Genomic DNA, 17,943 nt, shown 5'->3' on the forward strand with positions numbered 1-17,943 from the left:
ATGGAATTGAGGAAGCCATTTTTATCCAAGTGAAGAACTGGGCACAGAGACAGTAAATGAATTTAGGGGTAAATGGATACGTTGTGGATAGAGAAATGCTAAAAGTGGGGACCTTGTGGGATCCAAGTTTTGATGCAACTGTAATAAATTACCAGAAAGAGATGAAAGACAATAAATTCTTCACGTTTGTGGAGGACACCAAATGCACATGCTTAGAAGGGAGGAGAGGAGGGAGAATCAAGTCGGGGGAGAGAGAGAGAGAATGAGAGAGTACAGACCTGTTGTTTGGCAGGGTGGGACTGTGTAGACCAGAAGATGTACCAAGTACAAAGTTACAGACAAGGAGGTGTAGGTGAGATAAAACCAGGATTTGTCTGTGTGGGCAGTTAGAAACCTAACTCATCAGTTATCCATTATTGCTAAATAGGGAATCTGCTCAGCCTGGATTCCAGAAGGCTGAAGGTTAACCCTGTTATGTGCTAAAAGTTCTATGTAAACCTTTTAAAATAGATTCTTTTAAATAAAACAAATGCTCTTCTGCCTCGATAGAGTGTATGGAAAACAAGAGAATGTTCTTTTTCACTAGGTCACAGTTAGCAGCTCTGAATGCTCTGCAGGATGTGCATTTGAAAGGGGGGCAACAAATGCTTGCATCACTAGTCAATGTCAAATGGGTCCCCCTGTCTGCAGGAGGCAGATAGAATGTGACCCTGAATCCTGTGCTGACTTGTTCATACTGGTATTGCCTGTCTTTTTTTCTATTGGGATCTTCTTTTCTCGCTCCCTCTTTCCTTCTTTCATGAAATATGTCAAACCTAGAAAAGAACAGAGAATAATTTAATGAGTTTTTCCAACCACCACTGAGATTTAACAATCAACATTTTATGTTTGTGCCAGTTTATCTTTTAAATATAAAACATTACATATTCAATGGAGAAGTCCTTTCTCAGGACCCTTTTTTTATTTCTCCCTCCTTTCTTTCCTTTTTTTTTTGTCAGTACTAACCACTTTTTCAGAATTAGTACATGTCCCATGGACAACAGTGTGGTGATTACAGGTGGGAGGGAGGTGTAAGGGAGTTAAATGGTAATGAAAAAAAAATACAATAAAAAATTTTAAGAAAACAAAGTTAGTACATGTTCCTTCTGTCTGAAATTATATTTTTACTATATTACATATGTTTATTTCAAAGTTTCTAAAACTTTGGTACCAAATGGTACACTGTATATGTGATTCTGTAGATTGCTTCTGTCATTCAGCATCATGGTTTGGAGTAATATTTTAGTGAAAAATTTAGAGTCAATTTATTCACTTTAATTGCTGCTTTGTATTTTCTTATTTAATATAGTAAAATTACTTAGTCATCTTTTCATGGACATTCAGATTGTTTAACATTTTTCACTGCTTACAAGCAATGTTATAATGAATGTTCTTACATAACTCTTTGTAATTCCTTTGAGCATATGTCTAAGAATTTTCTACCAATGCATTAACCACCAGCCACATTTGGCTACTGGGCACTTGAGGTGTGGCTAGTCCAAATTTGGCTGTAAGTATAAAATACCTACTAGATTTTGGAGCCCTAATATAAAAGATATTAAAATCTGTATATGTTGAAATAACATCTTGGATATATTGGATTATGTAAAATAAATCATTGAAATTCATTTTCATTTTTAGTGTGGCTACTAGGAAATTTAAAATTATACATGTGATTTGCATGCATAGCTCACATATGTATATCTATTGGACTGTATTACAATTTGTATGATTCCCTAGGATTTGGAGTTTGTATATTCACCTCATTTTCCCCCTTCACGTTCTTTCATTTTGCTCTTACTGGAACTTGATTTTTAGAGCCAGTGCTTACCTGTGAAGGAGCTCCTTTCACTGCAAACCTACCAATCATGTAACCTTACTTCTTAGGCTCTCCCTGGCTTTTAAATTTCTGCCTGTGCAGGGTGACTGCTAAAGACACGTGTTTTTTTAGATGCTCTGGATGGCTGAGGGTGTTGGATGCTTGACTATCGGATAAGAGGGGTGTGACTTCATTATTTGGGGGGTGATCATAGCACTCATTATGGCTTCTCAAAATTATTGGCTTGAGATTCTGCTTAAGGACACAGATTTAGCTCTAAGCTATCATGCTCAAACTTATAGTTTCTGTGAGTCAGCTTCTCTACCCAAGAAACTGAATAAATCTCTGAAATGCTAATCCATCTTTAAGGAGCCCAATAGTCAGAGTGTCAAGAGAGAGGTTCCCCTCCCTTTCTCCCCCACAAACCCTGGCCATTATTCTCTCTAAGAAGGCAGGGATTTGAAACACTCTCAATCCTGCTTGAGACAGGGATTGGTACGCACCATTCTCGCTGCTATCACAGCAGCCTAAAAGATGGCAGCTAAGCCAAGCTGGAAGGAGCTTCTGTTCCCTATAGTGGTGGCTCCTCCATGTGTGACAGGGCTCTGTGCTCTAGGCATCACCATTTCCAATGAGAAAATAAATTGCTTCTGTGCAGTCGCATGCAAAGTAGAGAGCCCTCTTAGCCGGCTGGAGCCGGGAGGTTGACAGAGAGCAGGAGTTCTGCGCATCAGTTGTTAGTGGGTAGAGCGAGGGATGATTTTTCATTGTCTGCTGAACTCTGAGCCCACCCTCTTGGAGTGGGTCTCAAAGTCAAAAACAAATTTTCACAGTGGCTTTTCTAACCTGCTTGGTTTTAGAAGGATGAAGCTGTTGCCCAAGTTTTTCAAAACCCACAAACGTGCGTGACACAATTACATTTAGCACTCTCATTTACCAAGGTTTTGTTTACACAAAAGGAAAGATTGTGCTGTGGTAACAATGTGGGCTTAGTTGTTAGAAACAGGTTGATTTGAATCGCATCTCCATGACTCTCGTTATCTCTGTGGGCTTGATCTAGGTATGACTGCCATAAGTCTCATTTTCCACATCTGTAAAATGGGGATAACAGTAGCACTGACCTCCAGGTTCCTGAAATAATGGTAATTATTATTACAACTATTAGTATAATACAAAACAATATGGAAAGATTCAATTGAATCAAGCAAGTGAGTGCTTTGTGAACTCATTGGCTGTGTAGATGATTTTAACCAGTTGTTTTCAAGGTAATTCTGAGATGTTTGCCTTAAGATTTATTGTTAAGTCAATTTTTCCAGAACAGTGATTTCAAATGCGTATCCTGCCCCAACCCCTAGGATGCTGTGTCACCACTTTGAGACAATATGGCCTGAAGGAAATCAGTTTAGATTCTATATTATGGTTTGAATTTAGAAAATTTTATAGAAATAAAACCTGTTTTTATTCCACATTACTAACTGTGGGTGAGAAAATATGACAAAATCTTTGTTGGTAGGACTGAGCAGAAAACAGATTTTAAGAGTGGTCTTTTGGAAACAAGAGTGCCACATGGACATGGAGAAACAAAATAAAACAAGGAAATATGTGACCATGAAGTGAATGCTTAGTCTGAGAGATCAGAGGCTCAAAGAAAAGGATAGATTAAAACCTAAAAAGAAAGATCCTAGTGCACTCAAGGAAAGAGAAGTCCCCCAGTACTCTTCCTGCTTATCCTTACAATATAGCACACAGCTGAGCCCACCTTACCACATCCTGGTTGATACCAACTTGATCAACTTTTCCTTTAAGGCTAAAAGGACTTAGCACAGTCTCTATGCCAAGTATATCCTTTGTATAACTGAGTGTGTAATGGGCGAAACTGAGAAATTGAGGCAGAAGTGTTGAGTGGTTCGAAGGATCACCAAGGATCCAAGATCTGAAGGATTACCATGCACACGCACAGGAACATATACAGATGACTGCTGAGTACAGAGAATAACTCAGCACCAGTGTTATACTGTGGCCACAGTTGCCTAGGACCTTAAACAAAGAATTAAGAAGAAGCTCGGAGTTCCCCTCAGTACATTTCTAACCATGGGGACGACATTGAGTGGATGCCAGATGATCGTGGAGCCTCTTGGTTGTAATACTTAAAAGACAAAGTTCCTCTGCTTTCCTTCAACTAACTTTCTCTGTTGCCAGGTTATGAAATATGCTATAGAATGAGTTATTATTGCTCCACTCACCCATTTTCTGAGTATGGTTAAATATACTCACTTTTTTGTGTTGTTTTGAAAAAGATATTTTATATCATTTTAATATTTGTTACATCTTTTTATAAATCAGACAACCGTTCACCAAAAAAGAACGATGTTTAAGGTGAGGAGAGACATGTATGTATGAGATTTTTTGAATAAACAAAAAACTGCTTTAGAGCTGATTCTGTTTCACCTGTATGCCTGCAATTCTGTTACCTGCCACTAAGTGTATCCATGTATGTGCAAGCCAACCATTAGATCAAGATAATAAATTCATTTCTGGCTAATTTTCTTGTTCTTGTTTTATAAAAAATATAATTTAATATAGTCTATTGATTGTGGTTATAAGAAATGTCATCTGAGGATGATGGACGAAAAGAGTTGAGTTAATGGGCTAGGCCACACATTCTTAAAAAACATGATATTACTCCCAAGGGGATGACAATTGGTTCTTAGGAGGCAAAAAAATCTACCTCTTTTTATGTATGCAACACAGGTATGCATGCATTACATAAGCAGATATACAGCATATCTATAGTTTTAAAATCTAATAGGGGAGCAATTAGGGAAAAATACCTAGAATGGCTACTTAGGGGGATGTTCATGGAAAAAGGCAGAGAAACACTGCCTCGCTTCTTGTGGTTCATCCTGGGCTAATTCTGGTTTTTGGTGAAGTGATGGACTCATGAGACTCAGACGGTAACTCTCAGCTTTTCTGGTGGTACAGAGACCCCAGAATGTGTTCAACTCCCCCACCAGGCCTTCTACTTGGAGGGGTGTGGAGTGAAAATTCTCCAGCAGCTTTTATACTCCCATGAAAACGTTACCTTAATGAGTTTGCTTACAATAGAGGCCTTACCTTACTTTTTCCTCTTCAACTTGGCCTTCAAAACATATCCTTTTTGTATTTTTCCTGCTGTTGCTATTTACTTCTAAAATAAGAGCAAGAGAAAAAGTTCCACTGATGGTGAATCTTGGTTTTGGCCCTGACCCTATGACCCTTAACTTCAGACAAGATATAATTAGTTGGGTATGTGAGTTACTGTGTTAATCCACGTTGCAGGCTGTTTTTTTGTTTTTATTTTTTCCCATTCATACAACCAACTCCACACAGGACTTGGGCTCTGCTGGAGACGGAGCCGGTTACCAGCTCTGGGGGTGCTGCTGCGTGTTTCTTCCCTCACCACAGTCAGGCAGAACCGATCCTGGTGTCCTTCCTTGAATCTCAGAATTTTATTTAGACTCTAATGTTTTTGTTCTCATTTTACTGTATGTAAGTGATACCAGAAATCACACATGGCCCAACATCTCTATTTCTTCGGCCCAAACATTTCTATTTCCATGATTACCTGCACATCATTTTTGACCAGTAAAATTTCATTGAAATTTAGAAAATCTGAAATTACCAAATAAATTGAGATAATAATATAATAATGAAAAAGTAGGCAATGGAAGAACTATTTTAGTCTGGGAACACACTGGGTAGTATGATGATTTTACCTTCCCCTACTTTCTTTACAAGTTATTTCTGTTTGTGCTCTGGACTTCCGGGTCAATACAGCTTCAATTCTGTTAAGTCAAAGAAGGTCAGCACTCAGGACAGGGCTCAAGGATCCTCCAAAGCGCAGATGCTCTTGGAACTAGGCCAGAAATGGAAGCCTTTGCAAGAGCAAGGCAGGAGATAATCCCATCTGCTGGCCTTGTGTGATTCCGGTACAATCAATGGAGTCTTTACATCCTACAGGACAATGGACGAATGGTTTGGAAATCACTTATCAATCGAGAAAGAGGTAACCCACCCCAGGAGAAGGAGAGGTCCCCAGAACTCTAGGAGCTCTTGAGACTGGGAACGTTTCTTTGCTGGGCCACTGGGCTTTCCTATGACTTTGTGCTAGGGGATGCAGAGGAAAGCATTTTTGTTCATATTTGACGTTTACTTGCAATAAAATTTTTGCTTCTCTCTTCAGGCAGAAACACAAATAGAGGTATAAATGTATTTGCATAGTTTATATATTATAAAATACATATTTTGTATGTTATATATAATATTATTTAATTAGTGATTATATACAGCAAAATATAGTATATGTATGTTATAAAATATATAAATATATTTTGTGTATTATAAACATATTATATATTTTGCACATACTATTTGTTTTATCTGAAGTGGCCTCCTAACCCCACTTGTTTGACTGACAGTTTGATGATTCAGTGAAGTTCATTGTTTTAATTTACATTTTCCTAATAGTGAAGATGACTTTTATTTCATATATTTATTGGCCCTTTATATTTCCACTCCACTTTAAACAGAAAAGACTGACGGTAGGTCATTCTTGTATTTTTTATTGATTTGTTCTGCAAATCAATATATATTCTTTAGATATTCTGATAATAATCATTTGTTGGTTATATATAGTATAAACACATTCATATATGGTATGTTAGAAAACCTTAAGATTAATTATTTTATAATAATTAATTATATAAATTACATAATTGTGTCATGGGACACAATTCTGGCCAATGAAATATTGGTGTATGTTTAATTCTATAAGAAATTACCAAACTGCATTCCAAAGTGGTTTTACCATTTTTCATTTTCATCAGCAATGTATGAGAATTCTAGGTGCTTTACATCCTTTTCAATACTTGGTATTGTTAGTCATTAATTTTAGCTTTTCTAGCGAGTATGTCACTGTGGTTTTAATTTGCATTTCTCTGATGACTAATAATATTAAGTAACTTTTTATATGGTCATTGGCCATTTGGATAACATTCGTGTTTTGTGAAGTAGTTAATAGATTTTAAACTGCTGAAACATCCTTGTGTACTGGAATAAATTTTACTTAGTCATGACCATTCTTTTTATGCTTTTATTTATTCACTTTGCTAATGTTTTATTTAATATTTTTCATCTTTGTTCATAAATGAGATTGACCTATAATTTTTATTCCTTGTAATCTCTTTGCCCTGTTTTGGTGTCAAGGTTATACAATTTCATAAAATGATTTGGGGGAACCTTTCCTATTTTTCTCTTCTTTGGGACATTTTGATAAGGTAGGGGTTATCTTTTTCTTGAAGTTTTGATAAAACTTCACTGTAGAACTGTCAAGACCTGATCTTTTTACTGATTATGGTTCTACTCCAGTATTCTATTTCTTCTTTAGACAATTTTGACAATTTATCTTTTTTATTTCATCTCAATTTTCAGTTTGATTGGCAGAAAATTTCCGGTAGTATTTCCTTTTGTTTTTTAAATATCTAGTGAATTTGTAGTTATGTCCTTTAAAATTTTTTCTCTAGTATTATTATTTTTTGGGGTACTTCCTTTTGTTTTCCTTAATCAATCTTGCCAGAGATTTGTCTATTTTATTGCTCCTTCTATTATTTGTTTCATTTATTACTATTAATATTGTTATTTATTATTTCTGTTCTACTCTTTGAGTCTACTTGTTTTTTTCTTTTTTCTTCTTGTAGTGTATGCTCAGTTTGTTCTTTGAATTTTTCTTCTTTTTTAAAATATACATTCAAGACTACAAATTTTCCTCTAAGTACCTCGTTAGGTATATCTCACAATTTTTTGTATGTAGCTTTTCCACATTCACTTCTAAATATTTCATCTTTGTTGTAACTTCTTTGTTCCCTGGGTTACTTAGAAATGTCTTTTAAAAATTTACAAACTTACAGGGATTTTTTGGGAGGTGAGGTTATTTTTTTAATGGGTTCCAATCTTATTGCATTGCAGTCACTCTGTGTTGGTTGGTTTGAATGACATAGGCATCAATCAGCCATTAACTCTTTATCCACACACTTTAAAGTTAGGAATAATGTGACTAAAGAGAATGAAGAGACCAGACAGAATTAGTTCTTTGAATGAAACCCCACAGAGGAACCAGAGTCCTTCTGTGATGTTAATTCACCAGTGAGCATGAACGGGGCCTCATGGGGAGTCTTGTTTGAAATCCCTGGCTATCTGGGTGCAACTCTTCAGGGATGAAGGCAATTTTGCCACCACAGTCTCGGTTACTGAATATTACAATGGAAATTTTAGCTGAAACTGAAAGATAGAGGGTGACAAATATCCTAGCAAGGGGCCAGACTATCGTGCAAATTTGCAGAAAAAATATTTAAAATTAGTTTTCTCTCTCTTAAGCATACAGTCACATCAGGGGTGAAAATAATTGGGTTTTTGGTGATTAGAGAGAATTTGTGAAGAGAATTTCTTTGGTGAGAGCTTCATTGTGAGTAGCCCTTGTCCCCACTATGGGAGGGGTGAGTTATGCCTGATTTCACCCCAATCCTAGTGAATGGCATTTTCATGGTACTACTCAGGGAGTTTCCATGGCCCCTGAAGAATGGAGGACACAGCGGCTTGGTGTCTAACTCTTACTGAGTAAGATTTAAAAAGGCTGAGAGATGAGCTGGCTAACTGTGGTGGATGATTCCAAGGTGGTGTCTGAGTAGGAATCACCCTACTGTCAGGAAAAAGGGGCGTGAGTGTTTCCTAAGGGCTGGATGACTGCATGTGTATGAAAGAGCTGAGTCCCAGCCAGTAGGGGCTTCTGGAGAGTCAACAAGACTCTGCTGACAGAAACCGCCAGTAGATTGCCCAGAGTCTGTGGACACAGGGAAGTGGCCAGCTGGATAATGGGAGAATAATAGGGCTGCAGGTAATAATAGTATAAGTGTTGGTACATTCTCTTCCTTAAGAGGTGAGCTTTTGGGCAACTTTCTAAGACTCTTTCTGCATGGTGCTTGCCTTGGGACACAAAAGGACATGCTAGACCATGACTGGTTGTTGAAACTACCCAATGTCCTGAATCTTTGCGTCCAAGTAGAAGCAGCGGCCTGCCCTGGGGTTCTGCATCAGGACACAGGATCAGGGTGACCTGTGGTTATGGTGAAAGATGGAGGACAGATGCCAGCTAGTGGTCGTGGTGAGGAAGTGAGGTTAGGGGGTGGTGGGACTGAGCAAAAAGGAAAAAGGACTCATGGACATGGACAACAGTGTAATGATTGCTAAGGGGTGGGAGGTATGAGGGGACTAAATGGTAATGGGAAAAATATAATAAAAGTTAAATAAAAAATAATTACCATGGGATGAAACCTAAAAAGAAAAAAAAATCATTATCATACTAATCGCTAAAGGGACCTCGTCACCTGTGTGCCCATGTGTATATATTTGTCATGGTACTTAGCACATCTCATTATAATTATCTGGTTTTGCATTGTGTTGGCTGCCACAACAGAAGACCCCAAACCGGATAGTTTAAGAAACAGAAATTTATTTTTCACAGTTCCGGAGGATGGAGGTCGATTAGGTCCCAGGATTTGTTTCTAGTAAGACATTTCTCCTTGGTTTGAAAATAGTTGGCTTCTTGCTGGGTCCTCACATGGTGTTTCCTCTGTGTGCATGCCTGAGAGCAAGAGAGTGCTGGTGTCTCCTTGTCTTCTTATAAGGACACCAGATCTATTGGATTAACCTCACACTCTTATGACCAAATATATAACTGATTATTTCCTTAAAAGCTCTATCTACAAATAGAGTCACATTTTATATATGAATTTTGGAGGCTCACAATTCAGCCTATAACATGCATCATTCACTACCATCAGACAAGATTATGAGATCCTTGAAGACAGAGGCACTATATTTTCATCTTTGAGTCCCAGCATTTAGTACAATACTTAACACAGAGTAGGTGCTTACTCAGTGTTTACATGTTTGCAAGTCTGATTTCTAGACTCTCTGTTTTGCTTTCTGCATGGCTGTCTTCTCCTCATGTCCTTGCCTTGTGATTGAATGGGACCTTAGATTAGTACTGGACAATGAGTTGTGAGTGGAAGTGATAGGATTCATTTTCAACCCAGAGCATTTAATTGATGGTGTGATACCCTTCAGAGGTCTCTTGTCCTCTCCCACAGTGTCCAGAAATGCTCCTGATAAAGGTTGCTTCACAACCTGCATCCTAGAATGAAAGAGACATGAAGTTGAGTCTCCAGCCAACCATGGTGAACATGTAGTTGACAAAAATATGTGTTATTTTTGTAAGCTCCTGAGATTTGGATGTTGTTTGGTACTAAAATACAAGCTAGCCCATTATGATAAATACATTGCTTTATCCTTTCCAGTCCCTTGTACATTCAGATAGTACAAGGGCACACTTAGCCAACTTCATCTGAAATTTTAGTCAAAAGAGAAGGCCTCCCTATTGCACTCTTACAGCCTATTGAAGTCCCAGTCACTCTTAAACTCAAATTAAATTCTTCCTCCAAAAATCGTATCTTTGCCACACCTAATTGGAATGTGTCTTTCCCTTTTCAGGATCCCACATGATTTTACACTGAAACCTCATTCATACTTGAAGTGTAGTAATTTGTGTAAATTTGTGTAAAAAAAGAGTCTGTTTGTTTTTATAATATTGCCATCTCCATGAGGGTAGTGATCCTGATGTATGTGTCTTTCCTCACAGCTGCCAAACCTGATAAATCATGGTTGAACTGAATTGAAGCTTTCCCTCTGCATCCATTATCATGCTATTGTCTCCTCTAAGAAGTGGTAGTGGTGGTGGGTATTCCAGCTTCTTGAGCTAGAAAGAACATGGGATTCAGATTTATACAGATATAGGTTTTAATTTTTTGAGTCTGCCATGTACTAGCTTTGTAGCCTTGGGCAAGTCACTAAACCTTTCTGAGTTTGGTTTCCTTATTTGTAAAATGGGGATAATCTTTATAGGGTTTCTATGAAGATTAGATGGCATGTGTCAAACACCCAGCAGTGTCTGGTATGGTGCAGGTGCTAGTTAGTGCTTGCTCCTGTTCTCCTTTATTTAGTCTACTTGGGAAAGTAGAATTGGAATGTGTTCTATTTAGAACAATTGTTTCCCTCTAGAAGAACATCTGGGATTCTTTAAAGTCTTTTTTCATGTTTTCTCTAATTTATGTACCCCAAATCCTCACACCTGAGCCCATTAATGATGAGTAATAAATACATGACAATAAAATATTTAGGTAGATTGTATTAGATGTCTGCAAAAGATGGTTTATTGCTATTTTAATAGGATATTTCATCCAGAAAATTCCTAGGTGCAGGGTCTTTCTTACCCTAAGTTTATCTTTCCATCACAACAGAAAGGCCCTAGTATTTGTCAGCAGTTTTTCTGTTATAAGTGGAGGAAACTATAATCAAATTGGCTTATGAAGACAGGGGAATTTATTGGCCTATTATCTGGGAAGTCCAGGGGTAGCCCTGGTTTCAGGCTCAGTTGGATCCAGGTCATCAATAGCTGTCAACAGAACTTTCTCTGATGCAATTTCTTAGTTTGCTTTTCTTTCTCTTTTGATTTCATGTTTTTCTTTCTCACAATAGATAAGTTTCCCCTTTTATACCTCTCAGGCAAGGAGATGGTTGCTGGAAGTTCCAATCTTACTTTTCCTCAGTACTATGACCCTCAAGGCAAGAAACATTTTTTCTTACTGGCACTACCAGACAAGTCCTCGTGAAGAATCTAATTGGTCTGATCTGTGTCACTTGCCCAACCCAGAACAAATCACTGTTGGGGGCTGGGGGTGGGGAGGGAAAGTGGGAATTCTGATTGACCAGACTGGGTTTCAAGCCCATGCTGTGTGGATAGTGGAGGAAAGGAAAGGTCCCTGTGATTTACAGTCCTTCAGGCCCATGTACACTAGGGAAGGGGCGTCTCCAGGGGAAGGGGCTGGCCAGGCAAATAAATGTGGTGATTTATTATACAGAACCTCATGGTTTCTGCAGTCCTTGCCCCTTTTTATTATTTTTTTCTCTAGAGGATTCCTTTCATTAAGTGTCTTTCTCACATGTAATACAGTTTCTCCCACTGTTGTTTTCTACTCAGCATTTAATGATTACTTAATTAGAATTAAAAGGCCCCTTAACCTTTCTCCGATACATAAGTTCAAGTGGTGAACACTCAATGGATTCCTTGGGAATGTCTCTGTAAGGAAATAATGAATACGATAATGTCATCTGAACTGTTAGGATGATTAGTTGCTCATTTCCTAAGCATTTCTCCAGGGCTGAAAAAGTACGCTGGGTAAAGCTTCATCCTTCACACAGGTGGTAAGGGAGACAAACATTGCTGCTTCTGGGAGCTTGTGGCAGAGGCTATGACTTTAAAAACATGATATTGTGCTTTAGTAACCTAGTGGGAGGACTAAATATATATATCCCATTCTATAATGTAAATCCGGTGAAGATCCAGTCTTATATTTGTTGTTATGGATCAGATTTTTAAAAATATATATTTTATTGATTATGCTATTACAGTTGTTCCATTTTTTTCCTCCCCTCTACTCCCCTCTGTCCCGCACCCCCCATCCTACAAGCGTTCCCCCCTCTCCCTTAGTTCATGTCCATGGATCATACATATAAGTTCTTCGGTTTCTCCATTTCCTATACTATTCTTCCCCTATTTTGTTCCTACTATTTATGCTTCTTATTCCCTGTCCTTTTCCCCTATTCTTCTCCTTTCCCATCCCCTTTGATCTCCATTTCTGTGATTCTGTTCCTTTTCTAGTTGTTTGCTTAGTTTTGTTTTCTTTTTTTTAGGTTCAGTTGTTGATAGTTGTGAGTTTGTTGTCATTTTACTGTTCATAGTTTCTGACAGTCATCTTTTTCTTAGATAAGTCCCTTTAACATTTCATATAATAAGGGCTTGGTGATGATGCACTCCTTTAACTTGACCTTATCTGGGAAGCATTTTATCTGCCCTTCCATTCTAAATGATAGCTTTGCTGGATAGAGACATCATGGATGTAGGTCCTTGACTTTCCTGACTTTGAATACTTCTTGCCAGCCCCTTCTTGCCTGCAAGGTTTCTTTTGAGAAATCAGCTGATAGTCTCATGGGAACTCCTTGGTAGGTAATTGTCTCCTTTTCTCTTGCTACTTTTAAGATTCCTTATCTTTCATCTTGTGTAACTACATAATGCTGTGCCTTGGTGTGTGCTTCCTTGGGTCCAACTTCTTTGGGACTCTCTGAGCTTCCTGGATCTCCTGGACGTTTATTTCCTTCACCAGAGTGGGAAAGTTCTCCATTATTTTTTCAAATAAATTTTCAAATTCTTGCTCTTCCATTTATCCTTCAGGCACCCCTATGATTCGAATGCGGGAGCATTTAAAGTTGTCCTAGAGATTCCTAAGTCTCTCCTCATTTTTTTGAATTCTTGTTTCTTCATTCTGTTCTGGTTGAATGGTCATCTCTTCATACTGCTCCAAATTGTTTATATGACTCCCAGTTTCCTTTTCTTTACTGTTGGTTCCCTGTAAATTTTTATTTATTTCACTTTACATAGCTTTCGCTTTGTCATCCATTTTGCGACCATACACAACCAGTTCAGTGAACATCCAGATCACCAGTGTTTTGAACTGTGCATTTGATAGGTTGGCTATCTGTTCATTGCTTAGTTCTATTTTTGGAGCTTTGATCTGTTCTTTCATTTGGGTCATATTTCTTTGTCTTGGTATGCCTGCTATGTTGGAAGGGACGGAGGCTCAGGAATTCACCAGGGCGGGGCAATCCAGGCCACTGGGTTGTGACGCTGAATGTGGGGTGGGGGGTCCAAGAGGGAACAATGCCACTTGTGAGGCTTCCAGCTGGCTTTCAGTCACTTCCCCTGCTAACCTCAAGCACTTTGGGTCCTTCTGGTGCTTATTCCCTGGTGAATGGGTTTGTGTATGTTCTACAACCCTGTGGGTCTCTCTAATGAACTTTCCTGTGAGGCTAGAAGTTTCTCTGTCCACTGCAGCCCTCACAGGTTTTTACAGTCAGAGGTTTTGAGGCTTTCTTTTACACCCTGCAACCCTGGATTGCATGGTCTATCTCACTCCCTAGCTGTTTCCCATGGTTTATCCATACGCAAATGTGGGACCGCCTGGTCCTCCAGTCACTGCCTTGCCTTGCATCCTCTCCACCCCAGGTGCCTGTCTTCGCCCTTCCTACCAGTATGGATGAATGTGTCTTCTTTAGCTCCTTGGTTGTTGGACTTCCATACACTTCAATTTTTCTGGCAGTCTGGTTATTTTTTGTTTTTAAATTTGTTGTTGTTCTTCTTTTGGTTGTGTGAGGAGGCAGTGTATCTACCTATGCCCATGGATCAGATTTTGTGGTATATATTGATATTATGACTACAGACCCAGATGTACCCAACCCTGCCCTGCTAATTACTCCCTCTGATGGTTAATTTTGTGTGTCACTTGTCTGGGCAAAAGATACCCAAATTAAACATTATTTCTGGGTGTGTATGTGAGGGCGTTTCTGGATAAGATTAACTAACATACGAATCAATGGATTCAGTAAAGTGGGTTGTTTTCCGCAGCGTGGGTTAACATCATCCAATCCATTGAGGACTGGAATAGAACAAAAATGTGGAGGAAGGAGGGAACCACCATGTTTTGCTTCTTGTCTCACTGCTTTAGTTGGGACATCTCTTATCCTCTTTAGCCCTCTGACTGGGATTTAAACCCATCAGCTCTCCCAATTCTCAGGGCTTTGGATTCAAACTGAAATACATTGCCAGCTTTCCTAGGTTTTCCTCCTTACAAATGGCAGACTGTGGAACTTCTCAACCTCCATAATTATGTGAGCTGATGCCTCACAAACAATTAATCAATCTCTGTCTAGATCTATATACAGACGTCTGTATCTACATGTAGATTTAGATATCCATCATGGTGGATCTGTTTCTTTGAAGAACCTTGAGTAGCACTCTCCACCCCCACCTCCATGCCTCAGGACAGCACAAGTGGCTATTTCCGTGCAGGTTTCTCTGGACAAGGCTGGGTTCAAGCGTACTGAGTAGACTTGAAACCTAAGTGGGTTCTCCAATCTTGTCCAAGAATAAAAATTTTGGAATTCCTACAATCCTCTGGATGGCCACATGAATGAATGAAATGGAAGAGATGTTGAAATATGGATATGGTCAGATCTGCAGAGTGGGCAAGGACTTAACTTCATTTTCCAGGTCTCCAGCTGTGCAGATGAGGATGGAGGAGACAAAAGAAGGCATAAGGTTCCTTTGTGGCTCTGAGAAGATTTCTAATTCTTCTGCATCAAGAAGAGGAGGAACCAGGATAGTTAGTGCAGCTCGTTAAGGCTCAGTGGCCTCAACCATGGTAATTATGGCCTAATCAATGTCTGAACTCATGACCAATCAGATCACTACCCACTTCTTTGAAGAGCAAGACAACTTAGATAGCTCAAAGGCAAAATTAGATCTAGCGTGGGAGAGGGATCTGAAATGATCCTTCCCCAGCATTTCATTTTGTTCCATCTTCTAGCCCAATTAAAAAAAATCTGAAAACATTAGCTTATTGGTCATCTCAGACCAGTAAAAATGTAACTACAGAATCTACCTACCGCTGTTGTTGATTAGAATATGACATATATACAAAAGATAATGGTGAGCAAATTCAAACATTTCATTTTATGGAAACATTTCAGCAATAAAGTGATGTAAGCATTCCTGAAGAACCCCACATTCTACAAAATCACACACTAAAAATAACAGGGATTGTGGGAAAACAGAGTGAGAAACATATCAATCAAAACATTGTCACCAGAACACTGAAAACAAGCTGAAATCTTAGTGAAAATATTAGCACAGTAAAAAAAAAAAAAAAAAAAAAAAAAAAAAAAAAAAGGCTGTTGAATCCCTGACACATGAAAAATACTACAGTAAATCTGGAACTTACCATAAAAAATTCTTAATGATAAGGAGGTATTGAGGCTGATGAGTTGCAGAGACAAAAGAAAAATAAAGGCAGGATAGACATATGCAATATGACATTTGAGACAGAGCAGGTGGTCTAACCGACCTAGAAAGAAGTCTGGATGGATGACTAGCATTGTGTAGGGTACCATATTTTCTTCCTAGCTTCCTACATTTAATGTGAAACATTAAAATGCTAGCAAAAACTGTACATGAACTAACATGACTTCTATGTTAAATTAACATTGTTTCTCCATTTTTCAGTCTTGTGTGAACTAATTTGCATTACAGAAACATGAGTTGTAGAGGAACATACAGTATTTTTCTGAGACACATGCTAACACATATTTCATATTTATTCTGAGTTTCATCTGTAAACCAGGAGTAAGAACATTTGCCTCAGATTTGTTAAATGAAATAATGCATGTGAAAGTTCAAGCAAAGGACAAGTTGTCATGCAGATATTTGGTAATGAGATCTTATAACTTCCTTACTAGCCTTGGGAAACTTACTTACGTGCTCTGTGGCCCTGCTTCCTCATCTATAAAATGGGAAAAATATTAATATCTATCTTGTAGAGCTGTTAAAGATCAAATGAGATGATATACAAAGTAATTAGAACAACTCTGATATAAATGAGTGTTTTTTCTTATTACCAGGTTATTATCATGCCATCGCTGAAAAACAAACATTTTAAGTGGAATTAAGCACCTGTCACCATGTCTAAAGAAAAACAAAACCCTCAACCAAATGTCCCTCTAGATCCTCAGAATTCTGTCAGTGGCACATGTTGGCTTTTGCAGGGAACTAATCCCATTTTCTTCATCTTCCATTCTGTCATCTGCAGCTTTCAGGCTCTCTTTTCCTTGCCCCCAAATAATCACTATCTTTTATTGTATGCAGTTATGTTTCCTCAATATTTACTCAAGTTATCACATACTTATAGTTAGTGCTTACTGGATACTGGGCACTGTTCTAAGCATAATTATTAGCTCATTTAATTTTTGAAATAGGTCTGTTGTTACCTCTTTTTTATAAATAAGGGGGACACTGAAGAACAGGGAGGTTAGGGAACTTGCTGAAAGCACCCAGTTTGTGAATGGCATGCCTGAGACTGATTACAGGTCTGTCTGCTGCCAAGATGATAGACCTCACCTGACTCATGCTGTTGGGGGTGTGGCTCAGTCAGCATTGCTGATTCGTTTGAGTCATCTCTCTGTCCCTGGTATTGTTCTTGAGGGTCTTGAGTAAGTGAGCATGGCTGACTTTGGTCTTCTGGGTCCTTCCTTAGGAGACCCTGGGAAACAGTCTGGCCTTGTGGGAGAGAAGCACAAAGAGAGCCTCTGAATTGTTTTCCCTCACAAAACAACACTTACTTGGGCCAAAGAAATCATTTTTGGGAAACATGTTATCCACTAAGAAGTTATAGGTACAATCATTTAATTCATATCTGACTTTCTGTGAAAGGATGATTCCCATTCCTACTTTTCTTTTTTTTCTCCCCTATCTTCAAAAGTTGGTTTCTTTACTTCCAAAGGAAAAATTTATTATGCATTTCCCTTCATTTAAAAAATATTTAACAACTGATTTTTGTGTTGCATGAAAGTTACACATTTCCTAAGATGCATTTGCTATTTTATTTTCTTTCATTCAAAAATGTGTCAGTAATCTTTTTGTTAACATGAAGATAAAGGATTAGTAATGCAAGATGCAGTTTTCTTGTAACCTTCTTGAAAGCAGACTATAGTTTCTTATCTGGCTCCAACATTCATTTTCCTGAATTGAAAAAAAAGTGACTTAAAATGAAATAAACCACATTTGATTTTTTAAGAGCATTGCTAGCAGGAAAATGTACTGAGAAAAGCAGACTTGGTTGGATTCCAGAAAGTCCCTCTGCTCCCCAAATGAGAGAGTTGACTAATTTTGCATTTTAAAGTACAATTTTAATGCAGGAAAGAATTGTGAATTGTCTTTCATTAATCCCTAATCAAAAGATATGTATGATTTTCTTCCCTGAAAACTCAAGCTGTTAGGAAAAAAAAGCAATGAGGTGTAAATATTTATGATTTTGGTTTAAAATTTT

At 38.2% G+C, this 17,943-nt stretch overlaps 1 pseudogene; it reads left to right on the forward strand.

Moving 5' to 3' along the window:
* Positions 1-3,430: 3,430 nt before the first annotated feature.
* LOC129088048 (rRNA-processing protein FCF1 homolog) lies at positions 3,431-4,002 on the forward strand (annotated as a pseudogene).
* The last annotated feature ends 13,941 nt before the right edge of the window (positions 4,003-17,943 follow it).

The sequence above is a fragment of the Pteronotus mesoamericanus genome, unplaced genomic scaffold, assembly GCF_021234165.1.
Source record: "Pteronotus mesoamericanus isolate MK-2021 breed Mesoamerican mustached bat unplaced genomic scaffold, CSHL_Meso_final scaffold_54, whole genome shotgun sequence".
NCBI lineage: Eukaryota > Metazoa > Chordata > Mammalia > Chiroptera > Mormoopidae > Pteronotus > Pteronotus mesoamericanus.